This window comes from Ictidomys tridecemlineatus, unplaced genomic scaffold (assembly GCF_052094955.1).
Source record: "Ictidomys tridecemlineatus isolate mIctTri1 unplaced genomic scaffold, mIctTri1.hap1 Scaffold_83, whole genome shotgun sequence".
Classification (NCBI taxonomy): Eukaryota; Metazoa; Chordata; class Mammalia; order Rodentia; family Sciuridae; genus Ictidomys; species Ictidomys tridecemlineatus.
The window spans coordinates 1,059,112-1,085,270 of record NW_027526085.1 but is presented as its reverse complement, the minus strand read 5'-3'; the positions used below and the strand labels follow the sequence as shown (position 1 = coordinate 1,085,270).

General features: G+C 39.4%; 1 long non-coding RNA gene across 2 annotated transcripts; it reads right to left on the bottom strand.

The window, feature by feature from the left end:
* Nucleotides 1–2,468: 2,468 nt before the first annotated feature.
* On the bottom strand, nucleotides 2,469–26,159 carry LOC144374702 (uncharacterized). 2 transcript variants are annotated; one of them, XR_013434041.1, is made up of 6 exons: nucleotides 25,837–26,159; nucleotides 8,641–8,738; nucleotides 8,443–8,496; nucleotides 5,540–5,735; nucleotides 3,561–3,670; nucleotides 2,469–2,680 (listed from the first exon to the last, which is right to left on the bottom strand). It is a non-coding gene; the product is annotated as an uncharacterized LOC144374702 (long non-coding RNA). The 2 variants fall into 2 exon arrangements; XR_013434040.1 differs by having other exon boundaries at nucleotides 2,469–3,670; nucleotides 25,837–26,156.

Genomic DNA, 26,159 nt, shown 5'->3' with positions numbered 1-26,159 from the left:
ACACCCAGTCTCTAAGAAAATACAAAAGTAGGGCTGGGGATGTGGCTCAGTGGTCACCCCCCCAAAAAACACATAAGAATGAAAAACTTTCAATGAAAATAAAACCACGAGAATAATTTGAAATTTAACTTGCTCTGCTTGTTTATTGCTTAAAATATTGCCATCTGTATTAATTCAAATATAGGCTAAAATATTGTAAACCAAGACCAATAACACAATGGGTAAAAAAATTAAAAATAAAAAGAGTTAATGTCTCTTTCATGAGAGTTTAGGGGCAGGCAAGTAGTCCACAAGGGGTAGGTAGCTCTGCTCTACAAGTTTGTCCAGAGACAGTGTTCCACCTGACTCACCACAGCTCTCCCTGGAGCCTGCCCTGTCCCTAACTCACCAACACTTCATGGGACGGAAAGGGGATGTATAAAAGCATATGACAGAAAAGCAGCTTTTGTCATACAAATATGCTTTAAAAGTAGCATATATCACCTCCACTCTCACCACACTGCCAAAACATATAGCTTAGTTACTTTATCTAGCAATAAGAAACCTGAGAAATAGGTTATTACTATATAGAGGCTACATGCCTAGCTAAATATCAGAAGTGAGAGTGTGATCTTCTTCCCACTATGAAGCAGTCATCTCCTTTCTCATGAGTTAATTGGAAGTTCCACTCAATTACTGAAATCTGTTCAAAGTCTAGAATCTCTGGGTGATGTCAACCCTCTTCAACAGGTATCAATGTGGCTCCTTCCCTATCCAGTGACCTATAACTAACAGAGAACTAATCTTTGATATGTACTACCACCATCACATCCAATAATCAATGTTCAAATACAAACACAATTAAGTGTTAGATTCTGAGTAGAACACCAAAAGCAAACACCTATTTTATCAATAATGAAATACCATTGCAAAAGAATTGCAATGAATCTATGATGCAGGAAAAAATAATTTTTATGTTTAAATTAAGTTTCCATTCCCTGAAAGTAAATTCCTTCTTCATTTTGCTGGGGGAGCCCTGTCTTGGCCTCTGGCAGATTCTTTCTTTTCCATTGTTCTTTCTGCCCATATATAAAGTGGACATAGAAGTACTGTGCCTCTACGTATAATTGCCTACGTCCTAATGGTGTACATTTGGGAGCTATGAGTTACTCAAGTGTCAAGCAACATCAACATACCACAGGCTTTTGCAAGTCAAACTTTTTTGATTTTTTTTTACAACATAATCCTCTCAAAACTCAGTTGTTTTCTTTCATTGACTAAAAAAAAGTAACCACAAGTAACTATTTTTTATATTAAACTTGTCAACTCTGTTCTTTATTTTCTGACACCAGTGATAGATCCAATCCTCTTTCTGTTGATTTACAGCTAGCTACTGTAACATTGTCTGATTCATACCAGGATGTTTTTATCACCCCAATGATATCAGCAACTTGATTTTTTTTCTTTTTACTTGATTTCAGGCTCAGTCACTGACTTGGGTTGCTTTTTCCAATAAAATATAAAGAAAAGTAATTTCACTTCCAAGAAGCAGGGTCTGCCAGTTCTCTTTTTTTGTTATAAAAATGGCAATGCCCATACTCCCCTCCAAAGATGGCAATTTTCCTTTAGCTTAAATCTTGGGTGGCACAGAGGATATAGAACACAGCCTCAGCTAACATATCATGAGTAAAAAGTAAGCCTCTATTCTATAGGGAATTAAGACTTAATGTTTGAAACTGTAGTTTTTACTTAATTCAACTGACTTGTTCAGGTGTAAAATCAAACCCTTAATTTAATTCTTGCCTGGGCTAGCTTCTACAGTTAAACCAAGAAAATTAAGAGGAGGTTCTTGAGAATGACAAATGACAAGCTTACATTTACTATTTGGCCACAGGAGAAATTATTTTCCAACACTACAATGCCCCACCTTATAATCAGTTCAGACCACAGACCATGGGAAAAAAAGTATCTTCAATTGCTATAAATTATTGACCCCCTTTGAACTCTAAATAAAACTAACTTTCCCCTTCCTTGATGCCCCCTTCTAGTTCCTGCTAAAGAAGCAAGCAATATTAAAGTCATGTTACCAATCTTATTCTTTCTAACTACTTCCCTGGAAGTATAGTATGGATAGAGAAATTGATGCCATATAAAAAGTATCAGGTGACAGTCACCAAGTATTGTACAACTATATAATTCAGAGTCAATGGTTCTTTAACTTACATTTTTTAATATTTATTTTTTGCCATAGGTGGACAAAATATCTTTATTTTATTTTTACATGATGTTGAGGATAAAACCCAGTTCCTCATGCATGCTAAGCAATCACTCTACCAAGCCCCATAATGTTTTTTAATTATGTCAGCCAATGATGTACCTAATGTCATGCATTTATTATTATAGAATACCCCAATTTAGGTACTAAATTTTGGCATTTTACAGGGTATGGGTTGAATAGTTGTAATGAAGCAATTCCAAAATACAATGGCTCAAACAAGAAAAAATATGTATTATTTTTCATGAAACAACATGAAGCTACACATGTGACTGAGGGGAGAGAAAGCAGTATTAGTTTCCTTCACAAGGTCATTCAGGGCTGATATCTTCAGGACAGAGCTTCTATATGAGTTCTAGGCAGTATTTGCCATTCCAGTCAGTGGCAGGGAAAAGAAGATGGGCACACCAAATACAGGACAAGCACCTTTAAAAAGACAATTCAGAAGCTGCACATTTCATTTCTGTTCACATATAACTGGCCGAAATCTAAACACCAAGCCACACAAATTACAATGGTTACATCTCAAAACTATCATAAATCTAAAATATAATAAGAATGTGTTTAACACACCTGGCCTACCAAACATCACAGCTTAGCAGCAAAGCACACTGTAGAATATCAGTCATTTATCTTCATGATCTAGTGTCTTACTGGGATCTTCAGCTCCCTGCTGTTTCTCAGCATCAAAAAAGAATATCTCACAGGATGATGGCATATACCTGTAATCCCAGGTCCCCAGGAAGCTGAGACAGGATAAATGGAAGTTCCAGACCAGTCTGGGTAATTTAGCAAGAGCCTGTCTCAAAATTAAAAAAAGCTGGAAATGTAGCTCAGTGGTAGATAACCATTGGGTCTAATACATTCTATCCCAAAAACAAATATGAGTGGTATAAAAAGATTAAATTCAGAATCTGAAATTATATTCTACTGAATGTTTATTGATTTCAAGATGAAAAATCCTTGATCACACCATCATACGTCTGTGTTAAGTCTGGAACCACCAGTGCTGTAGAATAATATATTTGCAACTCTAGATGATGACGATTTCTTAAAAAAAATAAAAGCATAAGCAACACAGTGAAATTTTGAAAAAATTACCTCTGCTGAAATTATAGACTTATTTTTCAACAAATAACATTATGAACTTAAAAAATAGTCAAAACACCAGTAGAACATGTTTCCAACATTTAAAAAAGACAAGGGACTAATATTCAATACATGCTAACTACTCCTACAAACACAATAAAAGACAGAAAATACAACTGAAAATTTGATAAAAAACATAAAATAAAATGTGCATTACCATGGGCTGGGCTTGTAGCTCAGTGATGAAGACTTTCCTAGCACGTATGAAGCACTTGGTTTGATTTTCAGCCACACATATAAATAAACAAAATAAAAGTCCAAGGAAAACTAAAAAATATATGTTAAAAAATGAGTGTTATGAGAAATTCAGGATGCTGCATTAAATTTGAATTTCAAATAGACAATTACTGTTGTTCATAAATAAATATATCCCAATTATTGCACAATACAAACAAAAATATTAGTTATGGTTTACATAAAGTTCAAATTTATCAACAAATCCTCAATTTTTATTTTATAAATTTTGCAACTATAGGTGAAATCCACACAGCTGACAAGTAAATAAAGAGAAGGTCAGGTTCAACAGTATTCAAAGAATGCAAATTAAACCAAAAATACCATTTTACCTATTATATTAGCAAACACTAGAAATCAAAACATTGTTGGAAAGCATACAATCCTCTCTTTTTCCAATTGGAAAAGCATACAATCCTCTTTTTTCCAATTTATTTAGAAGACCATCTAAAGATTTTTTTTCCTTTTTTGCACACAAAGATAGGTTATTAATTAATGTATAATTTATACAAATGATTTTTAAATGCTGCACTCACAACGTTTAGCAAATGGTAACCTGCTGCTGCCTGGCTCTGTGAGGCTCCACTCTCCTCCTTTATCCTTGGGAAGAAGAACTGCACTATCTATGTCCACCACCATACTCTGTCCTTTAGAGTGCACTCTGGAAGAATCCCTGGGTCCCTGGTTTCAAGTGCAAACATGCTTCATTTTGGGGGATAATCTGGACACCTTTTCTTTACAGACACCACCACCAAGATGTTTCTTGTTTTCCCTCTTGCCACATACTGATGGCCATAACCCATGGTGGCAATTTGCTTGGTGGTCCCTTATAGATGGAACATGCTGTGCTGGTGGTTTCCATCAAAGTCTCCTGCCTTCAATCACTGCACAGTCCTTACAGGTCCAGGGAAGGCAGCATGGACCAGATCATAGAGCAGAAAGACGAAGGTCAAGGATGGAAGATAGAGTGTCTGCAGATGGACTTTGCCTTTGTGAGGCCCACCCCACAACACAGTTGCTTTTGTGCTATTATTTTTAAATATAAGATAGACACACACATACACAAACACACACACAGAGTGCACAACACACGCATATAAACATAAACATGAACACATATACTATAGTTTGGATCTAAAGCGTCCCTTAAAGACTCATGTATCAAAGACTTGTGCCCCAGAAGGGCACTATTAGGAGGTGGTGAAAATGTCAAGAGAGGGGACCCAGCAGAAGGTTTTAGGAAACTGTGCAGGAGCCCTTGAAGGATATAGTGGGAGGCCATCCCTTCTCTCTTCCTCTTTCCCTTTCACATCCCTGTTAGGAGGTGAACAGCTTTGGTCTACCATGCTCTCCTTCCATGAATCATGCTAGACCCAAAAATCAATGAAGCCAGCCAATTATGGACAAAAACCTCAAAAACTGTGAACCAAAACACACTTTTTCTCTTTATATTTCAGATATTTGTTACAGTAATGAAAAGCTGACTCACACACACACACTATATGTATATATACACACATATGCATGCACACATATATACATATGCATACATACACATCATATACACAATTTACACAATATTAATATATATGCACATGCATAAACATACATGCAAGTAGACACATATGCACACACACACAAACATACACACATGCACACACACATCCACGCAAATGCACATAAAATTAGCACATCTCCTAAGTGTGTGGGTTGTTGAATCTTTACAAACTGAGCACATCCATGCTGGCCTCATGCCCATTCATGATCCCTGATCTACCATTATCCTGACTTCTAATGCATACGACATATTCTGCTACATTTTCTATTTTGTGTAAATGGAATTACAGTTTGTACTTTTCTATTTAGCAACTTTCATTCAAAGAATGTATGCAAGAGACTCACATGTTTTGTTAGGAAGTAGTGGGTCATGTCCTCTCATGTCCACTCATTAAATTCATCCTGATGGGAATGGATACCAATTTTGTTTTGTGTTCCACTGCTGATGGCCAACCTCTTGTTCTCTGTGCTCATTCCCACAAGCTTGTCAGAGGCTTCAATACTTTAAAGGTTGATGCTTGGTTAAAACAGATTCTATGGTCTGAATAATTTAAGAAATAAACAAGAAGGAGGATTAGGAAGGTGAAATGTTGTTCAAAGAATACACAGTTTCAGTCAGACAAGAGTAGCTTCAGTGAACTACTACACAGCATGGAGATATTTCAAAACTGTTATTTTTTAAAAAGTTGACTAAATATTCTCCACAAACAAATAGTAAGCATATGATGGAAATGATCATTAATTTGATTTAATCATACCATAATGTGTACATACATTAAAACAGCACACTGTATCCCACAAATCTACACAATTGTTATTAGTCAATTAATGAAATTTTAAAATTACACAGTAAAACCAGATTTTTACACTAGAAAAAAATATGAAATAAAAGGAACAAAGAAACCCCAGCCATTCCACATATACAGCTTGACTGGGTTCACCCTTCAGCAAAAAAGAAGAGTGAGAGCCATTTTTTGAACCCAGGGTAATGGCCTTTTTTCCTTTCTCTGAGGGTGGGCAGTGTGGACAGTGTTCTCAAAGACGTTAATACAGACAGCTGGCTGTACATGGGAACCTGCTTGTTCATCCCCACCCTGGATTTGTGGGAAGATCTTAAGTGAGTATTGAGCAAAAGGAGAGAGGAGGAGCAGGTGAACCCAGTCACACAGAGCAATTTTCTGGAACACTGGGATGTGGTTTCCACAGGTATTCTCTCATCTAGAAGATTCTGGAAGGCACACCAGACCACTCTAACTTGTCCTTGTACAAGAAAATGGGAGTTGGTTTCATCTGCTTCAAAAAACTTCCCTTGGATTGAGGAAACTGGGAGTCGGCACTAGGAACAAAGTAATGCCAGGAACCTCAGAGAGACTTCAAACCATTGGAGGGAAAACAGAAACATGCTGCCCAAAGCCTCTGACCAGAAACCAAATTTCCCTATCTAGATCAAACCTGAATGACCGTAAACCATAGAGACCTTTGGGACTGGGCAATTCAAAGGTCTTGAGGTTTGCATTCTTTGCTTGGGCTTGATATAACCACAGTATTACTGTTTCTATTGAACGCGTATTTTTTTAGTTGTTGACAGAACTTTATTTTCTTTATTTTTATGCAGTGATGAGAATCAAACCCAGTGTTTCACACCTGCCGGCAAGTGTGCTTCCATTGAGCCCCAGCCCCAGCCCCTGAACGTGTATTAACTCCATGGTATTATCTAGTATTTGCAAGCTCCAGGGCAAACCTTTCCAAAAGGAGCATGATTTGGTTAATGAATTAAGTAAGTATAATAGTAAATATATTCATTGAATGAGGGAGGTGGGTTATGTTTCCAGATTCACCTGGACTCCAGGAGGAAATTTGATTGATTTTCAAGACACAAGCCATTTCCACTTCTGAAGGGCAACTGCCTTGCAGTCCCAAAATCACTGACTTCATGAGGATGAGGCACTTGGTCCCCACTGCCAGGTTCTGTCTGGGATCCTGGAGATATCATGTCCAAGGACTTTTCTTCCATTGTTCTATTGGAGACAGGCTCCCTCCACCTGGGGGTCATTGGATGACATCAACTCACTCCTGACCAAGAGCAGTATCAATGACAGGTTGAGGTATAACTCTCTCTGATTCCACACCTTGGTAAGTAGCTTCGTCCCTGAAGCTGGGCCTTCTCCAGGGGCAGTGGTCCAAGCCCTTTGCTGGAGTCACTTCTGCCAGTGCAGTCCAAGCCTTGTCCTGTCACTCTCACCTTCAGCATTCTTGCTGCCATGTCTTACTACAACCATATAACTTTGCCTATTCCTTCCCATTGACTCCAAGATAAAATCTCAAATTGTCAACAGAAAATACAGTGTTTTCAGTTACAAAAACATGCAGACAAAAAAATCTTAGGGACATAGCTCAGTTGAAGAATGTATGCTTAGCATGCTGAAGGAAGGAAGAAAAAATAAATAAAATTTGATTTTTTTCTGATTCCCACACCAATACAGATATCTAAGGAAAGGTGGCAATATTGAAGAAAGAATGCAGAGAACTCTCTTTACTTCCAAACCAAAAGTATTATTCCATTTTCTGTTGCTATAACAAAATATCTCAGACTGAGACTGTTATAAAGTAAAAAGATCTATTTAGCTCATAGTTTTGAAAACTGAAACTTCAAACAGCATTGCTAGAGCATGATGGTGGAAAAGTATATAAGGAGAAGAGGTTATATGATGAGATGGGAAGCCAGAGAAAAGGAAGGGTTGGTCTTGTTCTTTTATAACAACCCACAATCAAGAATTAACCAGCATCAAATATGAATTAAATTAAAATAAAATGAAAGAAAAAAATATCATAATAACACTAAAAAGGCAAAGTCCTAGGAATAAATTTAACAAGAAATATGAATATGTGGTAAGAAAAAAAATTAAATCCTCAGTGTAGCAGAAAAGAAGATTTGACAATATAAGTTATTTTTGTCCAACAAAAGGCATAGTATTGCAAAATTGGCAATTCTTATATACTCTAAATCTTAGACAAAGCACTAATAAAATCTAGAAATATGTGCTTGTAAATGGAATTAAGGAAAGTATGAACAAGAAAAAAATGGGAAAGTACTTATAAAATAGTCACCAAATTTATTACAGAGTAAGCAATGTGGTAGGTTGCCTATAATATGTCCCACAGACTAAGTATGGATTCTAAAATTGTGAAACATTTTTTTTTAAAAACTTATATTGTCCAATGTGGCACATAAAGCCTAAAATACTTACTCTCTGCTCCTTTCTGGAAAGGGTCTGTTCTAGAGCATCATCCTTTATAGGCATCTGATGAAAGAAGAGAGTAAGAGATAACTAAAGGAATGATAGGTAGTACAGAAATAAGCAGGAAAAGGCAGGCAGGAGCCTTGGTTAATTGCCATTCCAAATCCCTAGGGAAGCATGAAGTAGCCATGTCTGCTTTGGACTCACCTAGAAATCCCTGGGGAGGAGAAGAAAAAAACTGGATTCCTGCTCCACTCTCAACTTTGAAGGGGCAAAAGTCTCTTCTTAACTACATAGATAGCCATCTATTGTCCAAAGAGTAAAGATATTTAGAATATTTAAGATAATAATTTCTTTAATATACAATGAGCTTCAAAAATAACCAAAGTCTCTCAACAGAAAATGATCTAAATGTATAAACAAACAGTGATGAAGCGGAAAATCACCAAGGAATGTGCTTGATCTTGGACACAATTAAAGAAAGAAAGATCAAATTGCTGAATATGTTTTTTCCCTTTATCAAAATGACAAAAAAGTAGTGATACCTGGCATATGCCAGTGAAGGCTTTCTGATGAATTGGTGGTATCCCTGAAATCAGAGGGATATTTGGAAGGACATCTGAAGAAGTTACTTGGCAGAGGGTGGAAACATCCCAGAGAGAACATTTTGCCTTAATTCCTGGTCTGAGGGTGGTATAGGGCCTCCCTGTTTGAGAAACTGAAGGGCTTTGGGTCTATATTTGATGACACAAGCTAGACACAATGCAGATCCTAGGCACAGAGGAAGGAAATTTGTCTTTGTCCCCCAAATCTTGCAAAGTACTTAAAGGGGGCCAGCAACATGACCAGAAGTGTTCTTGAACCAGTCTGTCTGACTGCTGGCAGGAAAGCCAGTCAAGGACTGGGTAGGTGAAGGGAAGTATAACACAGGCTCATGTGATCCCCCTTCTCCAAATTCTACAAGCATCGATTTCTTCTTCCATTGTGAAGATTAAATATATTAATCTACTTGAAAGATGTAATTCAATGCACAGTTCACAGGAAATGCTCAATAAATGCTTGCTATTGGCAGGCCTTTTCATGTATGTCCTACTAAGCAGGGCTGTCCAAAATACATAAAATGCTAAGGGTAAGCTACAGAGTAGTATGCTCTCTAAAATCTCATTTGTGCAAAATAAAATAAAACAAAACCATGTTTATAATTGTATAGTGTAGAATAGTAGATAGGAAGCTTAGGAAGAGTAGGTAGAAGAAGGTTTAAACAGAGGCAAAATGCAGTTAGATAAAAGGAATACATTATAGTGGTCTATAGCACAATAGAGAAACTTCAGTTAATAATAATTGTATTAGATATTTCAAAATGGCTTGAAGAGGGTATTTTGAATGTTCCCAGAACAACAACAAAAATGATAAATGTTTGAGATGACAAAATTTCTAATTACCTTAATTAATGACTGCACATTGTACACATGTATAGGAATAATCACAATGTTTTTCATATATATATATATATATATTATGTCTCAATTAAACATAATTTTTAAATGTATAAACATGTATCCTGGATGGATACGCCTTGGTCAATAGGAGAAGTGGTGGTCTGGGGCAAAGTAGAGTTTATGTTTACTTTTTACATTTAAACATAAAAATGATAGCATTTATTGCAATAAATTTGAGGAACAGACAACTGTTGTGGCTGAATGAGAAACTCATTTAGTACTCAAAGTAAGTCCTTTATACAAAAGGAAAGAAAGCTATAAAGTAAAGAAATCTATGGGCTGTCTTTGGTTGCTGGCAAAGAAATAATCTAAAATGGGGGAGAGGAGAAAGGAATGTGCCAGTCAACTTTGCAGCACTGAGACCAAAATACCTGATGGGAACAACTAAGAAAAGGAAAGTGTTATTTTGGCTCATGGTTTCAGAAGTTTAGTCCAAGGTTGGCTTACTCCAATGCAAAACCATTATGGGAGAAGCGCATGGCGGAACAAAGCTGCTCATCTCATGGCTGCTGGGAAGGAGGGGGGGAGAGAAAAAGAGAGAAAGAGAGAAAAAACAGGGACAGAATATACTCCCAAGGGCATATCTTCTTTCTCTACTACCTCTAGTAATACCCTACTTCCTCTAGACATACCCTATTTACATACAGTTACCACACAGAACTTCATTCACTTATCAATATATTAATTAAGCAATGGATAAATCCACTAAAGAGTTCAGAGCCCTGATCTTTGCCTAAAACTCTCACCTCTAAATATTGCTATATTGGAGTTCATGCTTTCAAAACATGAGCTTTTAAGGACATTTTAGATGCAAAGCATAACAGAAAAACTGCATTTCAGGAGCAGAACAAATCTGATTTTGCCCAATGTTCACTTTCCTCAAGGTTTTTTTTTCTTTTAAACCAATGAAGAAACTCCCCATAACTAAGAATGTTCTTAACATTTAGCTCTAGAACATCCTATTTATTGAGTTCTATTGTACATAAAGACTTTGCAACTCATGCGATATGCACCTCTTGAAAACAGTTTTCCACAGGATGCATTTTTCATGCTCAGAAGATTTTGCCCCATGTGCATAGGGCTCTTCAGGAATATCTCACCTCAACTGAGAGCTAGGGATTGCAGAGTTCCCATCACTGTGAGTGCCCACCTGCTACTTACTGAACTGAAAAATAGCTACTCCAAGTGCAGTTCTTGGCCCCATGCAGCCACTACCAGGAAATTGGGACTCTAGCTAATGCTGCTGCAGAACACCAGGGCCTCCTCCAGGCTTCCTAGTAGAAAGAGTAAGCACAGCAAAACAAGGTCCTACTACCCTCTGCCCTGAAAACCATAAGTACATGCATCTTACAGAACTTAAATAAAATGATGAGCAGAATCTAATTGCAAGGAAATTTGGGAAATGTCATTCTTAGCTTTCCAGCTTCTGCACACTGCAAGAACTAAAAGCATATATAGTTATCATCTGCCAGAACCTAACAACTCAGGGTACAGACACATTTAGTTCCAAAAAAGGATCAAAATTATTGTTGACCGAATGTGCAGTAGTCTGTACACATTCTGAGCCTCATGGGACCACACAGGTCTCTCCCTTTTGCAAGAGGATCCCTCTCTGATACCCAGCAGCAGTAGTAGCTTATGCCATGGGTTTTATGAAGGAAAACAATGAGGTCACGGAAGAATCATTACTCTCAGAAACATCTTTGATAATGGATAAGAACAGAATCTGCCAGTGAACATTAAGGGCTAGAACAAAATGTTGCCCCCATCACAAGGCAGTGAGAAAGCAGCCCTGCTAATTCATTGTAGACCTATGCCAATGGACATCCTTCATCTCATTTAACCTGCCATAGATCTGAGATCTGAGGAAGAAGTGGCTTTGTTGATACCAAGGCTAAAATGAGTCCAAATAACAGACAGTTTAGGACAGGTGATTAATAAACAAGCAATTTTCAAGTAAATAAATGATCTGAAATATTTTGGGAGAAATAATTCAGGATAAGTATATAATCGAAAGCCCTTGGGCTGTAGAAAGGGGCAGCTGGATGCTTCTGCTTAGTGGGAAGTACCTAGTGAGACCCCTGCAGGAGTCAATCTCCCCAAGCTCCAATCTCTGCAGAGATCAGGGAGTGGTAAGCCACCCTTCAGCATGTACAGAGCTGCTGAAATAACAGTACATTTACTAGTGTTTTCATTAGTGAAGCTCATTAGGGCAGATATTAATGGTCCTTGTACCATATCTTTAGTTGCAATCATTAGGATTTGGGACCCCAGGATATTTACATTTGCTCAGCTCACAAGACTTCAGAGGAGACTGTGAAGGAACATTTGATACCAAATCAAGCTTATGATACTGAGAAAACTGTGTCCCAGAGAACAGCAGCTGCATTTCAGTGGTGTGTTTCTATCAGCCGAGATTGTCACTGTTCAGTTAGTAGATAATTTTGATCTGGAGATTTTGCTCTGTGGCTAATGAAAGGAATGTGATATATGACATTTAGTACATGTGCCACCTAGTAAATTCACTGTTAGGAATGCCCCACTTATTGGCATCTCTGACAGTGAGCAGATCTATTCCTATTTCTATTCCCCATTTAGTTCTCTAATTTCATGCCCTTTCAGAAAGCATTGCCTTTAGAAAGACTGATGCCCCTCGAGGGGTGGAGGACAACTAGACATGCTTCCTACGCAGAGACAATGTCAGTCCAGTGAGACAACAGACTTCAAAACATCAAAGATAAGCAATGAATTCCTGTTGAATTCAGAGAAGATGCAATTGAGGTGAATGCATTTCATCCAGAACACAGGAGGTAGAAATGGCTGGAGACTGCAGGGAAGGAAGTTCTAACCCAAAGGGGCTGAATCATTCAGCTGTTCAAGGTCACACTGCTGTAACCCACAGTCAAAACCTCAGAGATCAACTTCTCCACCTCATTTACTCCCCACAGAGGACTGGCTGGTCTCTCCATGGAGAAGAGGTATAGTACATGCACAAGGGAGAGCATTACATGTTGAGACAAAGACCACAGAGTTTTGTACGTGCTTGTATATTTCAGTATGTGCTTGCAGATGGGTTGTGCCATCAGAGAACAAAGGTTATGAGAAAAGAAGTAAACAATTTATTTGGCTTTTCCATGTCTTGCTCTCCTACTGAACACCAAGATGGTGGTTGAAAGAAATTAAAGTGTTTGTATTTATGAAGGCCTTTAGAAATTTAGCTGTCTGGTAAGCACTCAAAGAAAGCTAAGTTTGAAATATGATGAAAAGCACCACTGTGTACCTTTCCAAGGAATAAAACATGGAAAGACAATGAGGCCAGACTGGGAAGGCTTTATTATGATCCTGAGACCTGCATGATTTCATCTCAAAGGTTTTTCTGCTGAGCATGCCCAAGATATGCCTCCACATCATCCATGGCCACAGGAGCCCTGGGGAGGTGACTCAAGACAACAGGGGTAAGGAAAGTGAGATCTCTCAGGTCTTGGAAGGCTAAGAATTATACAGGTACCAGTGCACCTTAATCATAAAATCCATTCAGGGAATCAGGCCATTACATTTCTATGGAGTTTTCTACATCTGGATTGTGAAACTAAACTTATGACAACATAGGCATTTCTAGAAAGCAATGAATGATTGGGCCCTCTTAATTAACACTTAACTTGATGTCTTCTCCAGAGCCCAAGGGCAAGCCAGTATCTCAGCTTAGACACCTCTTACATCAGGTACTACAAAGGCTCAAGGACAGACAGTCTACCTGGACAATGTCAGAGAAGCCCAAGGGTGAGAGAAAAGGTGAGCAAGAGAAGGAAAATAATTCATAGACCATGAAATGAGGAACAGTCACTGCTGGGAAATCAGGCTCAGTGCTTGGGGTCTTTGAGTGAGGAATCAGAATTTTCCTCCCAACCATCTTTCCATAGGATACCATTCTGGTGTATTTACTCATTCCCATTACTGATGAGTCGAGGTTACAAATATCTAGCACGTCCAGGTTGCCCTGTAGATACACTGAGGAAGCCCTGAGGTACCAGAGAAAGCACTTGAGAAATAAAGCAGAGATAACTGCAGGTGCCATAGGATACATGAAGCCATGGGCTCAGGCTGAAAATTGGCTCAGAGGTGGGTTTTGATACATTCAGTATGACCCTATGTTCTCTGCTACTTCTCCATTGAAAGGTGGAATGCAGTTACCTACTTCCTGAATTCCTTGGCCTGTAAAATGTGATGGATGGTAATGTTCTGGGACTTCTGATCCCAAATTTTAAGAATACTTACAGCTTCTACCCAGACCTCTTGGAATACATGCTCCCATCCCCAAGCAGCTACAGATAGGTTTGATGATCTTGATACTCCATGCTGTGAGGAAGCCCAAGCAACCTCATGGAAGGACTGGGTGAAGAGATAAAGAAAAAGAGAGATCTAATTTGCATTATTCTTGTGAAGACCTCAGACATGGAGCCAAGATGAGGCATTCCAGATGTGCCTGTTTAAATTTCTGCCCCATGGATTCAAAAGCCATAATAATAACACTAGTTTTGAGGAACCTTTTAGTAATAGATTTCTAGACATGGACTATAACTCAGGAGCTGTAAGAAATACCAGGGTTCATAGTGAGGAAACTAAGGTCCAGAGATACTAGTCTGGGGTTATTTTGAAGCTGGGTGGCAGCTCCCAGAACTCAGGGCAGGAGGGTGATGTCATGCCTAGGACAGTTACCAGTCTCCAGCAGGGCCTATGAAAAGGTCTGTGCTCAAGAGTGGGAGGAACTAAAGGATCCCTGGAGCCCTTTATAAAAACCCTAAAAACCAGGTCCTTCTCTTCCTGATTGGTGCCCACACCCTCCTGTGATATGGTTGGGAAGGACTTAAAAACATCTACCCCGAGGAGAATAAAGAAAGGGCAGAGGCCATCAAATGTCTGTCTCTCTGTGGTCAGTGTGTGAGAACTCTAGCTCCTCACCTCCTGGCAGTTAATGAGAAGGGCACCTATTGGGCCTCCTTTCAGACCTGCTGACCCATGGACTCTAAGGTAAAGCTTATCATCTCACCACCCAAATAATTCCAAAGTTCACCAATATCTTGTGAACCCTGATAGAGTGGAAACAGAGAATAAGATGTCAGAGAGTTGTTTTAACCTGATTGAGTATTCTCTTAGCCCTAGAGGCTGAGTCATCAGCACTCATCCTCTGAGGAAATAATTGTCCCCTCCTACATGCAAGGCTCTATACACAACTGCAGGAAATGGGGCTGGTTCCAATGGAACTGTCTGGCTCAGGGTGCTCTTTCTCCTTGAGTCAGGGTATCGTGGAGATGGAGAGAATCTTGGACGAGTGATTGGAGGCACTTCTGTGAGCTGAGTCATCTCACCATGGGTCTCTGAGCCTTGGAGGTGTAGTGAGGGGGAGAGTCACCCAGGAACCCTGCAGCCTTACAAGAATGCAGAGGAGAGGCTAGTGTCACAAAAGGGGACACCATGCCACTGCTTGGGACATTGGACCTGGTGTCACATGGTCATGCCCTTGCCTTTATGACCAGACTCAGGGGATAGTGGAGGAAGGAAAGGCTCTTCTAAAAGCTGATGTGTCCTTGATGTCCTTGTGCCAGGGTAAACCAATTACTAGTCCTGTCAGAAACCAAACTATATAGAGATGTATTAATTCAATTTATGTTACTGTAATAAAATACAAAAAGCCAAGTGCTTATATAGAAAGTAAGCTTATTTGGCTCACAGCTTTGAAGGTTCAAGGGCATGGCACAGGTACTTGCTTATCTCTGGTGAAGATCTCTTGGCAGGTGGCATCACAAGGGTAGGAGCACACACAGAAGGGAGAGCTCAAATGGTGATACAGGAAGACGGAGACCCAGGAGAACCCTGTCAATCACTTCTGAAGACAAACTCCTCGATGACCTAATGACTTCCCACTAGGCCCCAGCTCTTCAAAATTATATCATCTCTTAATAGCATCACACTGAAGACCACACTTCCAGCTCATGAGTCTTTAGGAACACTCTTAAACTATATTCAAACCACAGTAGGGGTAATAGTCTCACTATGAGTGTAAACAATAGGTACTAAGTTATTGTCCATGGCCATTGGAACAGTGCTAGACCAGATTAAGCAGAGTCTTATGGGCTGAATTGTGACCCCTGGCCCAAAAATATTATATGCTGAATTCCCATATCCCAGGACCTCTGAATGTGATTGCATTTGGACATAGGTCTTTAAGTAGATCATTAAATTAAAATGAGATCATTAGCTGGTACCCTAATCCAGCCAACATGACTGATGCCTTCACAGAAGGAAATAAATGTCTGTAAAGGACACAAACATCCATAGAAGAAAGATGTGAAGAAAGATGGAAAAGATGCCATTTCCAACTCAAGGAGAGACACCTCAGAAGAATGCAACTCCTGATTCAGGCTTTTAGCCTACAAGGCAGAAGAAATAAATTTCTAGAGTTTAAGCTGCTCAGTCTGTGGAACTTTGTTATGAAAGCCCAAGCAAAGCATAACACAGAATGAACATCCTGTCACCTTACAGTGAATTCCCATATACAAAATAATCTACCAAGAGGAAGCTTCTGAGTTAAATGTCATTTAAAGAGCAGAAGCTGGATGTTACCAATCCCTTCATAGGAACCAAGCCAGAGGCATAGAACCACTTAGTACCAACTCAGGGGCCATGTGGTTCACTCTGGCACTATCACACATCATTGCATCATTTCTGACAGCAAATTCAACTGCATAACTCAATAAAGATTGCAAGGCCACTGGATCAGAAAGCTTACCCTTAAAATTGTGAATATATTTGGCATAAATATTTAGGCTTCATACAGATGATACCTGAGTGCTTAATCTGATTTTTCTCCGAGGTCACACCTAGCACAGGCATTTCATAATGGAACTCAAGGGACCAATTAGATCTTGCTTGTTTCTTGATGCAGTTTTCTAAGGCTAGGGCCCAAACATAGGTTGATTAGCAGAATGCAGCTGATAGCCATTTAAGCTCAGTTGTCCAAGCAAGAGGTCCATTTTGCTAAAATTGACCCTCTCTGGCATTGTGTCCTGGGGTGACACAACTCCCAAATTCCCCTGTGGAGAGCAAGGCTAATGACATTGCTAGAAAGAAAATTACCCAGTGACTACCTGATACGAGGTGGTATGAATTCTCATTACTAGCCCTAAACTACCTCTGAATTTCTAGAACACACAGACCAGCACATCAGAGGCTCCTGAGGCTCCTGGATTTGGAATCATAAAGCTTCTTTCCTTTTCTTTTCTTTTTTTAAGAGAGAGATGGGAGAGGGAGAGGGAGAGGGAGAGGGAGGAGGGAGGAGGGAGGAGGGAGGAGGGAGAGAATATTTTAATATTTATTTTTCAGTTTTCGGCAGACACATCTTCATTTTATTTTATGTGGTACTGAGGCTCGAACCCAGTTTCCTGTGTATGCCAGGTGAGCACGTTACCACTTGAGCCACATTCCAAGCCCTTATAAAACTGATGTTAAGAAGGATAAAATAATTTACATTAAATTACCCAACTGACATCTAATCTGTAAACATATTTGAAACTTTGGAAAAATCAGAGCTAACCAGGATCGAACTTGCAGTCACGTAAATGCCTGTGTGCGGATCATGTGTTAGCACATTCTCAGATGAGGGTCCCCAGCTACGAGCTATCACTATGTGGACCTGTCCAGATGGTTCATCAGGAATACAGTTCATTCCATGGATAGAAATTTGATGATTTTATCACGTGAGTGGGTGCACAATGAGCTGAAGGGGAGCCATGCCTGAGTGGGCAGTTTTCAATGACAGATGCCACAGGGAAACAGTCGGCAGATGTTGGATCAGCATGGTGTGCCTGTCTCTGTCCTAGCCATGGTGTAGCCCAGAGCAAGTTATTTCCAATGTGTTTTGCCCAAAAGGTGTGAAGGAAAGCTAGGAAAAAAACACTGGTTCAATCTATACAAAAACAAAGTGCAAAGGTTGTAAAAGGTGTATGGCAATAAAGATAATTTAGATCTGTACTTAAGTGTGTTCTTCCCCCACTAAGAAGAGAGAAAAAGGAGGACATTCATGAGACACTAGTTGTTGTCAGCATCAGACTCAAATATCACAGTACACCCAAGGCAGGATCCAGAGCCCATTTCACAGATGAGGAACCTGAGACTTGGCATACAACCTTCTCCCAAAGAGTCAGCACTGGACACAGGGTCTTTAGTAGGGATAAATCATCATGGAAAAATAACTCCTGTGCTCTTTCAATGAGGGATCACAATGTCCTTTGTCTTCTAGAGAATGTGATGGCCATTCTCCAAGATCCTTGCCTCCTGGTAATCAACGCTTCCTCTCTGAACCAAGGCAGGTCTCTCGAGGATAATGGTACATGATAGAAGTAGGATGTGAGTAACTTTCAAGACTGGGTCATAAAAGGTATTTCAGCCTTAACCTTCATCTCTTGGTTCACTTACTGTGATGGGACTGGCTGCCATGTGTAGGGATCACTCAAGTAGCTCTGTGGAGGGATTACAGGAAGAGAAGCTGAGACCCACATCCAATAGTGAGAAGGTCACCATGGATGTAAATTCTCAGTCCTAGCTGATTCTATTTTTTTGGGGGGGTGCTAAAGATTAAACCAAGGGCCTTGTGCATGCAAGGCAGGCACTCTACCAACTGAACTGTATTCCCAGCCCCCTGGCTGAGACTTTCGATGAGCTAGTGCCCAAATGAATACCTGACTACAATTTTATGAGCAAGATTTCAAGCCAGAACCACCTATCCAAGCTTCTCCCAAGTTCTTGACCCACAAAACCCACATGTAGGTGACTTTTTGCACAGTAGAAGATCATAGGAACTTCTTTATCCTTAATTTGCAAATGTCAAATGCAATGATGTTAAGCTTTGGCACTACCCCTGCCAATAAAAGTAAGTGGAAAGAAGATGACATTGCTTGTTATATCAGTCAATTAGAGAGTAGCTTATCAGCTCTAAACTTGTGATACAACCAGCCTACAGGATTTAAGGAACTTGTGGGTAGGAAATACAGAAGTCCAATGTGTTATTTTAGCCCTCTATACATCATTAGAAAGAACATCTTTCTAAGGTTTTAATGTGTTCATCAAATTTCATATGTTGGAAACAACATTCCCAAAACAACAGTGTTGGATAATGGGGCCTAATAAGAGATGACTGTGGGACACAGCCCTCATGAATAGATTACAGTCATTATAATAGGAGGGGGTTAATTATCTTGAGTTGTTATAAAAATGAATTTTCCCCTCTCACCTCACTCCTTCAGTCTCTCCCTACTCTCCCCTTGGCCTTCTGCCCTCCCCCATGGGATGAGACAGTATGAGAGCCTTTCCCAGATGCTGGTGCCATGCTTTTGGATTTCCCAGTCTCCAGAACTGTGAGTCAAATAAATTTTGTGCATTATAAGTTACCCAATCTCAGGTATTTCGTTTCAGCAGTGGAAAATGAACAATCTTCAATTTTCTCTTATAGTTGAAAATATATACTCTCACAGAACCTGCTAGAAAACTCCCTAAACCTCCCACATCAGTCTGCTTTTATCAATTCCAGCAGCACCTACATCTCTCATGTGAACAAACACAGCAACCTCTTACATGGTGCCCAGGCTTCCTCTTTTCCTGTCCTGTGGCCTTCTTCACACAATAGTCAGTAGGTCTGGTAACAAAAATTTCACCCCAGTCCTCGCTGCCTTCTGGTGTCTCTGCAGCCTCATGTTCCCCTGAAGAATGAAGTTCACAAACCTCTCCTGACCTTCAAAATTCAGCTAAGACTATCCTGCTGCTGAATGTTTGCATTGTCAGGCCTTCTTTCTGGAACATTCTTTCTGTGGATGTTCATTTATTTTCCCATGTCTGCTCACCCCATTGTTACCCAGCCACTTGGCTTAAAATAACTATATAGTCACACCACCGTTCTCCCTGCATTCATCATCTTAAGAAACTGCTGATTCCCAGTTATATTATTTGTTAAGAAAAGGGGATTTACTTTTCCATGTACTTCTGCATTTAAATCTACATTCAGAGCCAAAGAAAAGAGTAGCTCAGATAGGGATCTACACCTTGCCTTGACCTTTATCCCAAAAGACTTGCCCGTGAGGTAGAAAATCTCCTGTTAAAGTTAATTTTGCATGAGTCAATGAAGACTAATCCAATAATATTTCTGAAGCATCCTTACCATCAATATGTAGCCTGTGCTTCATGACGCTTTCCTTACACAATCTCTCTTACTTGCAGGTCACCTGGCAGAATTCCTTATCTTTATTCACCAGATCCACATTTTAGAGTTGTAGTTAGTTTTGCATTCACTCACAACCATTTATACTGTAACCACTATTTATTTGCCAACCACTGTTTCACAGTAGCTTATGATACATCAATAAACAAGAAAAATAGTCACCTGCCTTGTGGGTGCCATTCTGATGAAGAGAAGCAGACAACAAATACAATAAATAACCCAGTAATTCAGTAAAAGTAGATCTATGGGGGTGCAGAGTATCACAAGGGATCTGATGCAGGGGAAGGGACTTACTGTATCATCTTAACATCTTATCATAGGAACACAATCTCCAGAACCTGTCTTATATGTCTGCTGAAGAGCAACCTTGACTTTAATTTCATTTAACAGTGTGCCAAAATATATTAGATGAGAATACCAAAAGCCTAGAGAAAATACAGAAGTATTACTGAGCCTATGGAAAATGAAATGAGAGTGCCTAGGATTCTCAGAAGTTATTTATTAATAAATAACTTTTTAATCATGTTTTGTTTACAAAACTTCAGAGAATATGGAAAATATTTTAAATTTGTCGCTGATATATAAAATGTAAAAATTCTATGTATTTAGAGAGTACCATGTGATGATTTGATACACCAAATAAGGTACAATGTTTATATCAGGTTAAAGACACCCACCTCCTTAAACATTTCCCCTTTTTATATGGTGAAAACATGTGGGATCTTTTCTTCCACCTTGTTGAAATATACCATATCTAAATGTTATCAATACTCACCACTTTACTGTGCAATAGCATTCCAGAAAATGTATGCTATTGGTTTTCATTTATTTATTTGCCAATGAGCCTTAATTTTATTTATTTATTTAAATGTGGTTCTGAGATAAGATCCATACTGCATAGAGGTTTATCAATTAAGTCTAAATCCTCAGAGAACTGAGAAGAGTTCTCTTATTTTGACTTTCCAAAAGTATAAGTATGTTAATATATACCTATATTTGTTTCAAAAATATGGAAATGCGTATCTCCTTAACAGATATTAAATTCAGCACAATGGCCTATGGTCAGAGAAATGAAGGAGGTTCTCATTCTCTATTTTTTGTTTGTATGTTGACATTGAGGACTTTACATGTGTATACTTAAAATCTGATTAAAATGAGAGATATGCAGTGATATTTTATAAACTAACCAGTGCACACTATGATAGTTAACACCCAGTAAGCTAAATAGTAAGTACTAGTTTTCCCCTCCAAACTCATGAAAGAGTAGAGTTTGAAACCTAGTTTGAATATCCAAATAATTACCTGGGGATTGCCATTAGGAAAAATTCAGACTTCCTTCCCTCTATCAATGTCAAGAAGAAAGCACTTTTTCCTGATTCTACCCACCAGGTATTGGTCTAATGCATCTTCCATGGCATCTCACACAATGGTCCAACCCAACCCCAGCCAGGCTCTCCACCATCCCCAAGTCTTCACCTGTGGTGTCCTCATGCAGGCCAATGTCAAAAGCCAGCTTATCAGTTAGAGACCACCAGATGCAGAGGCAGCACAGATACTAAATCACAGAACCAGAAGTGATTGCTCAATATTTACAGTCATGGTGGAGTCCTGTTCTGACAACTGATTTGATATGTGTCTCTCTCTCTGCTGCTTAGCCTTTTTCTAAAAATCTGGGTCCCTCTGAACAAAGCCCAGGTCTTTATTGGCTGAGGCAGAACAGCCTTAGCATAGCATTCATTAGGAGCAATATTTAAAGGAAATGTGTAATTTTTCCCTCATAAAAGACTAAGGAAATGTGCTGTGTCACAACAAGACAAATAACTGAATATGTGTTTCTACATCTCTCACTTCATGTGATATATTCATGATCCCCAGCTAGAGCACAGTGTGATCTGACAGTGACAACCGGATCCCAAGCAGAAATTGAAAAACTATTCAATTTTATGTTCTACTTCTGTTTTCCCTTCATTTTTTTAACTCTCCGAAATCCATCCAGAATTACTTGGTTTTAGTGTGCAGGATGTTGTTTTACTAAAATGAAGTTTGATTGTGCATGTGTTTCCCTAGGAGGAATTGGTTTCTCTCCAGACTATCATTGCCTCCAACCCCTAGGTTTTCCTAACCATATGGTCATGAAGTTTTGGGTCATTTTTCAGACCAACTCTCAGCACCTTGCTAAGTGCTATAAGGAAGAGGACACAAAATGAATGTGGTATGAGCTTGCAGTACACCACCATCTGCAAAAAGCACACTCACAGCCAGTAATAACAGGACCATGAAGAGGACACAGTGTTCTGGAGATTAGGAAAGGCCAGGCCCCTCTCCAAGAGCTCTGAACAATTAAGGCAAAGTCTAGAACATTCCCATCATGGAACAGGGCCTTCCAGCTAAATGGCAGCCAGTGAGTATGTGAAGGCAGGAGATGAACTGATTGGGGGGAAGTCAGCACCATAGGGATATGTCATCTATGTGAGCTGGAGACTCGGAATTTGCCAGACTATGAAGCACTGGCTCTCATGGTTATAGGAGAAGCTTCAAGGGTCTCCAAACCTGTACTGAGTAAGCACAGAACTGTGTGTCTGACCTGGAGACAGGCAACCCACAGGGATCCCTGAAGTTCACAGGTTTCAGATATAAACATTTAGTGTTAAATGTCTGTTTTTCTCATGTGGGGGCAGGCCCCAAATTCCTTAATAAGACACCTAAAGCACAAGAATCAAAAAATGGGATGAATTCAACCTAAAAAGTTTTTTTCTCAGCAAGAGAAATAATGTGAGAATAGGGAGCCTACATCCTGGAAACAAATTTTTACCCCTCACATCAGATAGAGCTCTAATCTCTAGAGTATAGGAAGAACTCAAACATTTAAAACAACAACAAAAATTAAATTAACCAATCAACAAATGGGCCACGGACCTGAAAAGATACTTCTGAGAAGAGGATATACAATCAATCAACAAATACATGAAAAATGCTCACCATCTCTAGCAAATAGAAAAATGCAAATCAAAACTACTCTAAGATACCATCTCATTTCAATAAGAATAACAGCCATTATGAAGTCAAGCAACAATAAGTGCTGGGGAGGATGTGGGAAAAAAGGTACACTCATGCATTGCTGGTGGAACTGCAAATTGGTGCAGCCAATTTGGAAAGCAGTATGGAGATTCCTTGGAAAGCTGGGAATGGAAACACCATTTGACCAAGCTATTCCCCTTCTCGGACTATAGCCAAAAGACCTAAAAAGAGAATACTACAGGGACACAGCCACAATGTTTATAGCAGCACAATTCACAGTAGCTAGACTGTGGAACCAAACTAGATGCCCTTCAATAGATGAATGGATAAAAAAAATGTGGCATTTATACACAATGGAATATTACTCAGCACTAAAAATAACAATATCATGGCATTTACAGGGAAATAGTTGGCATTAGAGCAGATTATGCTAAGTGAAGTTAGCCAATCCCTAAAAAACAAATGCCGAATGTCTTCTCTGATATAAGGGATGTTGCTCAAAATGGGATAGGGAGGAAGAGCATTGAGAAGAAGGTTACCACTAAATAGGAAAGAGAGGTGGAAGAGAAAAAGAGGGAGAAGGGGAATTGCACGGAAGATGGAAGGAGACCCTCATCATTATACAGAATACATGTTGCGAGGAGAAAATAAAAGGAAGTATATCACATTAGATGGGGTAGAGAGATTTCAGGGGAGGGCGGAAGGGGGGATAGGAAGGGCAGCAGAATCAAATAGACATTATTGCTGTATGTATATATAGGTGAGTGTATGACCAATGTGAGTCTGCAACCTGTACAATCAGAAAAATGAGAAATTATACCCCATTTGATTCAAATGTACGAATTGTCAAGAGAATTGTACTGTCATGTGTAACTAATAAAACAATGTCTGTTTTTATTACAGAAAAAGTAACAACTTTATATTGCTCTGACTTCCCAGACAAAAACAAGGTGGTGCCTGATGAAATCGTCTGTGAATTTCCTCAACAATATTACAGTCCTCAGCACTGCAGTTATTAACAGACATACCGTCTTCTAAGTTTCACAGTAACATTGAGGTAGATATAGATGCTATGATTATCCTACAAACTTCATTGAGTGCCATGGCAAGGACTTGGCCTATTCACTCTGTACTCCACACCTAGTGTAGTGCCTAGCACACAGACGTTGATCAAGCAAAGTGGTTAAAGGACCCAAAGAAATTTTCAGACACAATTAAGTTTAAAAAAACCAGAAAAGTATCCCAGGTTGTGTGGTGGCAAAAGTGTGCCTGAATCTAGAAGTCAGCACCAACATGCAGAGTAGACTCAACTCTAAGACACCATTAACACCGAAATGCAACAAGTAACCTCAGCTTAGCCACCACCCAGTGTGCAGGAGATAGTAGCTGGCTCAACAGACACCAGTGACCAGATAGCTGTCAGGTCCATAGTGAACTGGGATTCTTTCAGTTTTAACTAATTTGTGCTTGGGGATAAATTTTAATGGAATTCATATTAAAATCCCAAAGACAATTCTTCACAGAACTAGAAAAAGCAACCATGAAATTCATGTGGAAAAATAAGAGATTCAGAATAGCCAAAGCAATACTTAGCAAGAAGAGTGAAGTAAGACACACCATGATAGTATAGCTTAAACTGTACTACAGAGCCACGGTAACAAAAAACAGCATTGCATTGGCACCAAAACAACACAGACCAATGAACGGTACAGAACAGAAGACACAGAGACAAACTCACAAAATACCGTTATATCATACTAGACAAAGGCACCAAAAACATACATTAAATTTAAAAAGTCTATTCAACAAGTGGTGCAGGGAAAATTGTAAAGCCACATAAAACAAAAAAGAAAGTAAAGCCCTCTCTCTCACTCTTGACAAAACTCAATTGAAAATGAATCAAAATTTAGGCACTAGAACAGAGAACCTGTGCCTAATAGAAGAAAAAGTAGGCCCACATCTTGACTATGACAGCCTAAGACCTGACTTCCTTAAGGAGACTCCTACATTCCAAGAAGTAAATTCAATAATTAATAAACAGGATAGATTCAAACTAAAAAGCATATTCTCAGCAAAGGACACAATCAATAATGTGAAAAGAGAGCCTACAGAATGGGAGAAAATCTTCCCCACATGCACCTCAGAGCATCAATCCCTAGGATATATGCAGAACTCACAAAACTTAACACCAAAAAAACGCCAGGGTTGTGGCTCAGTGGTAGAGCACTTGCCTAGTATGTGTGAGGAACCGGGTTTAATTCTCAGTACCGCATATAAACAAAATAAAATAAACAGTCCATTAACAACTTAAAAAAATCTTTAAAACAGATTTTATAATTTAAACAACCAATAAGTGAAAATTAATAAAATCATATTTAATAACACTCAAATCAACATCAAATGAATGGAAAGTAAAAGGGCTTTTAAGAGTGGGTACACTCTCTCCCACTTTTCTGCCAAATGATGACTCAACTATTGGGACAGACTTTTTCTGGCTTCTTACCTCCAGAACTGTGGGAAATAATTTTCTATTCTTTATAAATCTCATAATTTTCACTATTGGAAATTAAAGTTAACAAATTTCAATATTTAGACTAATTATCTAAAATATAACAATACCTTTGAAACCGGAGTTCGAAGACGAAGCTCCATGGCTTCTGCTGGCAGGTAGGGCGCTGCCCGCGAGGGGCAGGGAGGCCTCGGCAGCAGAGAGGAGTCCTAGCTCTTCATGGCGGGCCATTCCACGCAGGGCTGCAGCAGACCCCAGCAGATCCTCAACCATTTCTTCTTCTTTCGGCAGTCTCTACGAAGTCGAGGAACCATCTCCGGGAAACAAAGCAGGCTGGAACTTCCTCGGGACTCCGGCGAGGCTCCGGCGAGGCTCCGGCGAGGCGAGGCTCCGGCCAGGCGAGGCTCCGGCTAGGCTCCGGCGAGGCGAGGCT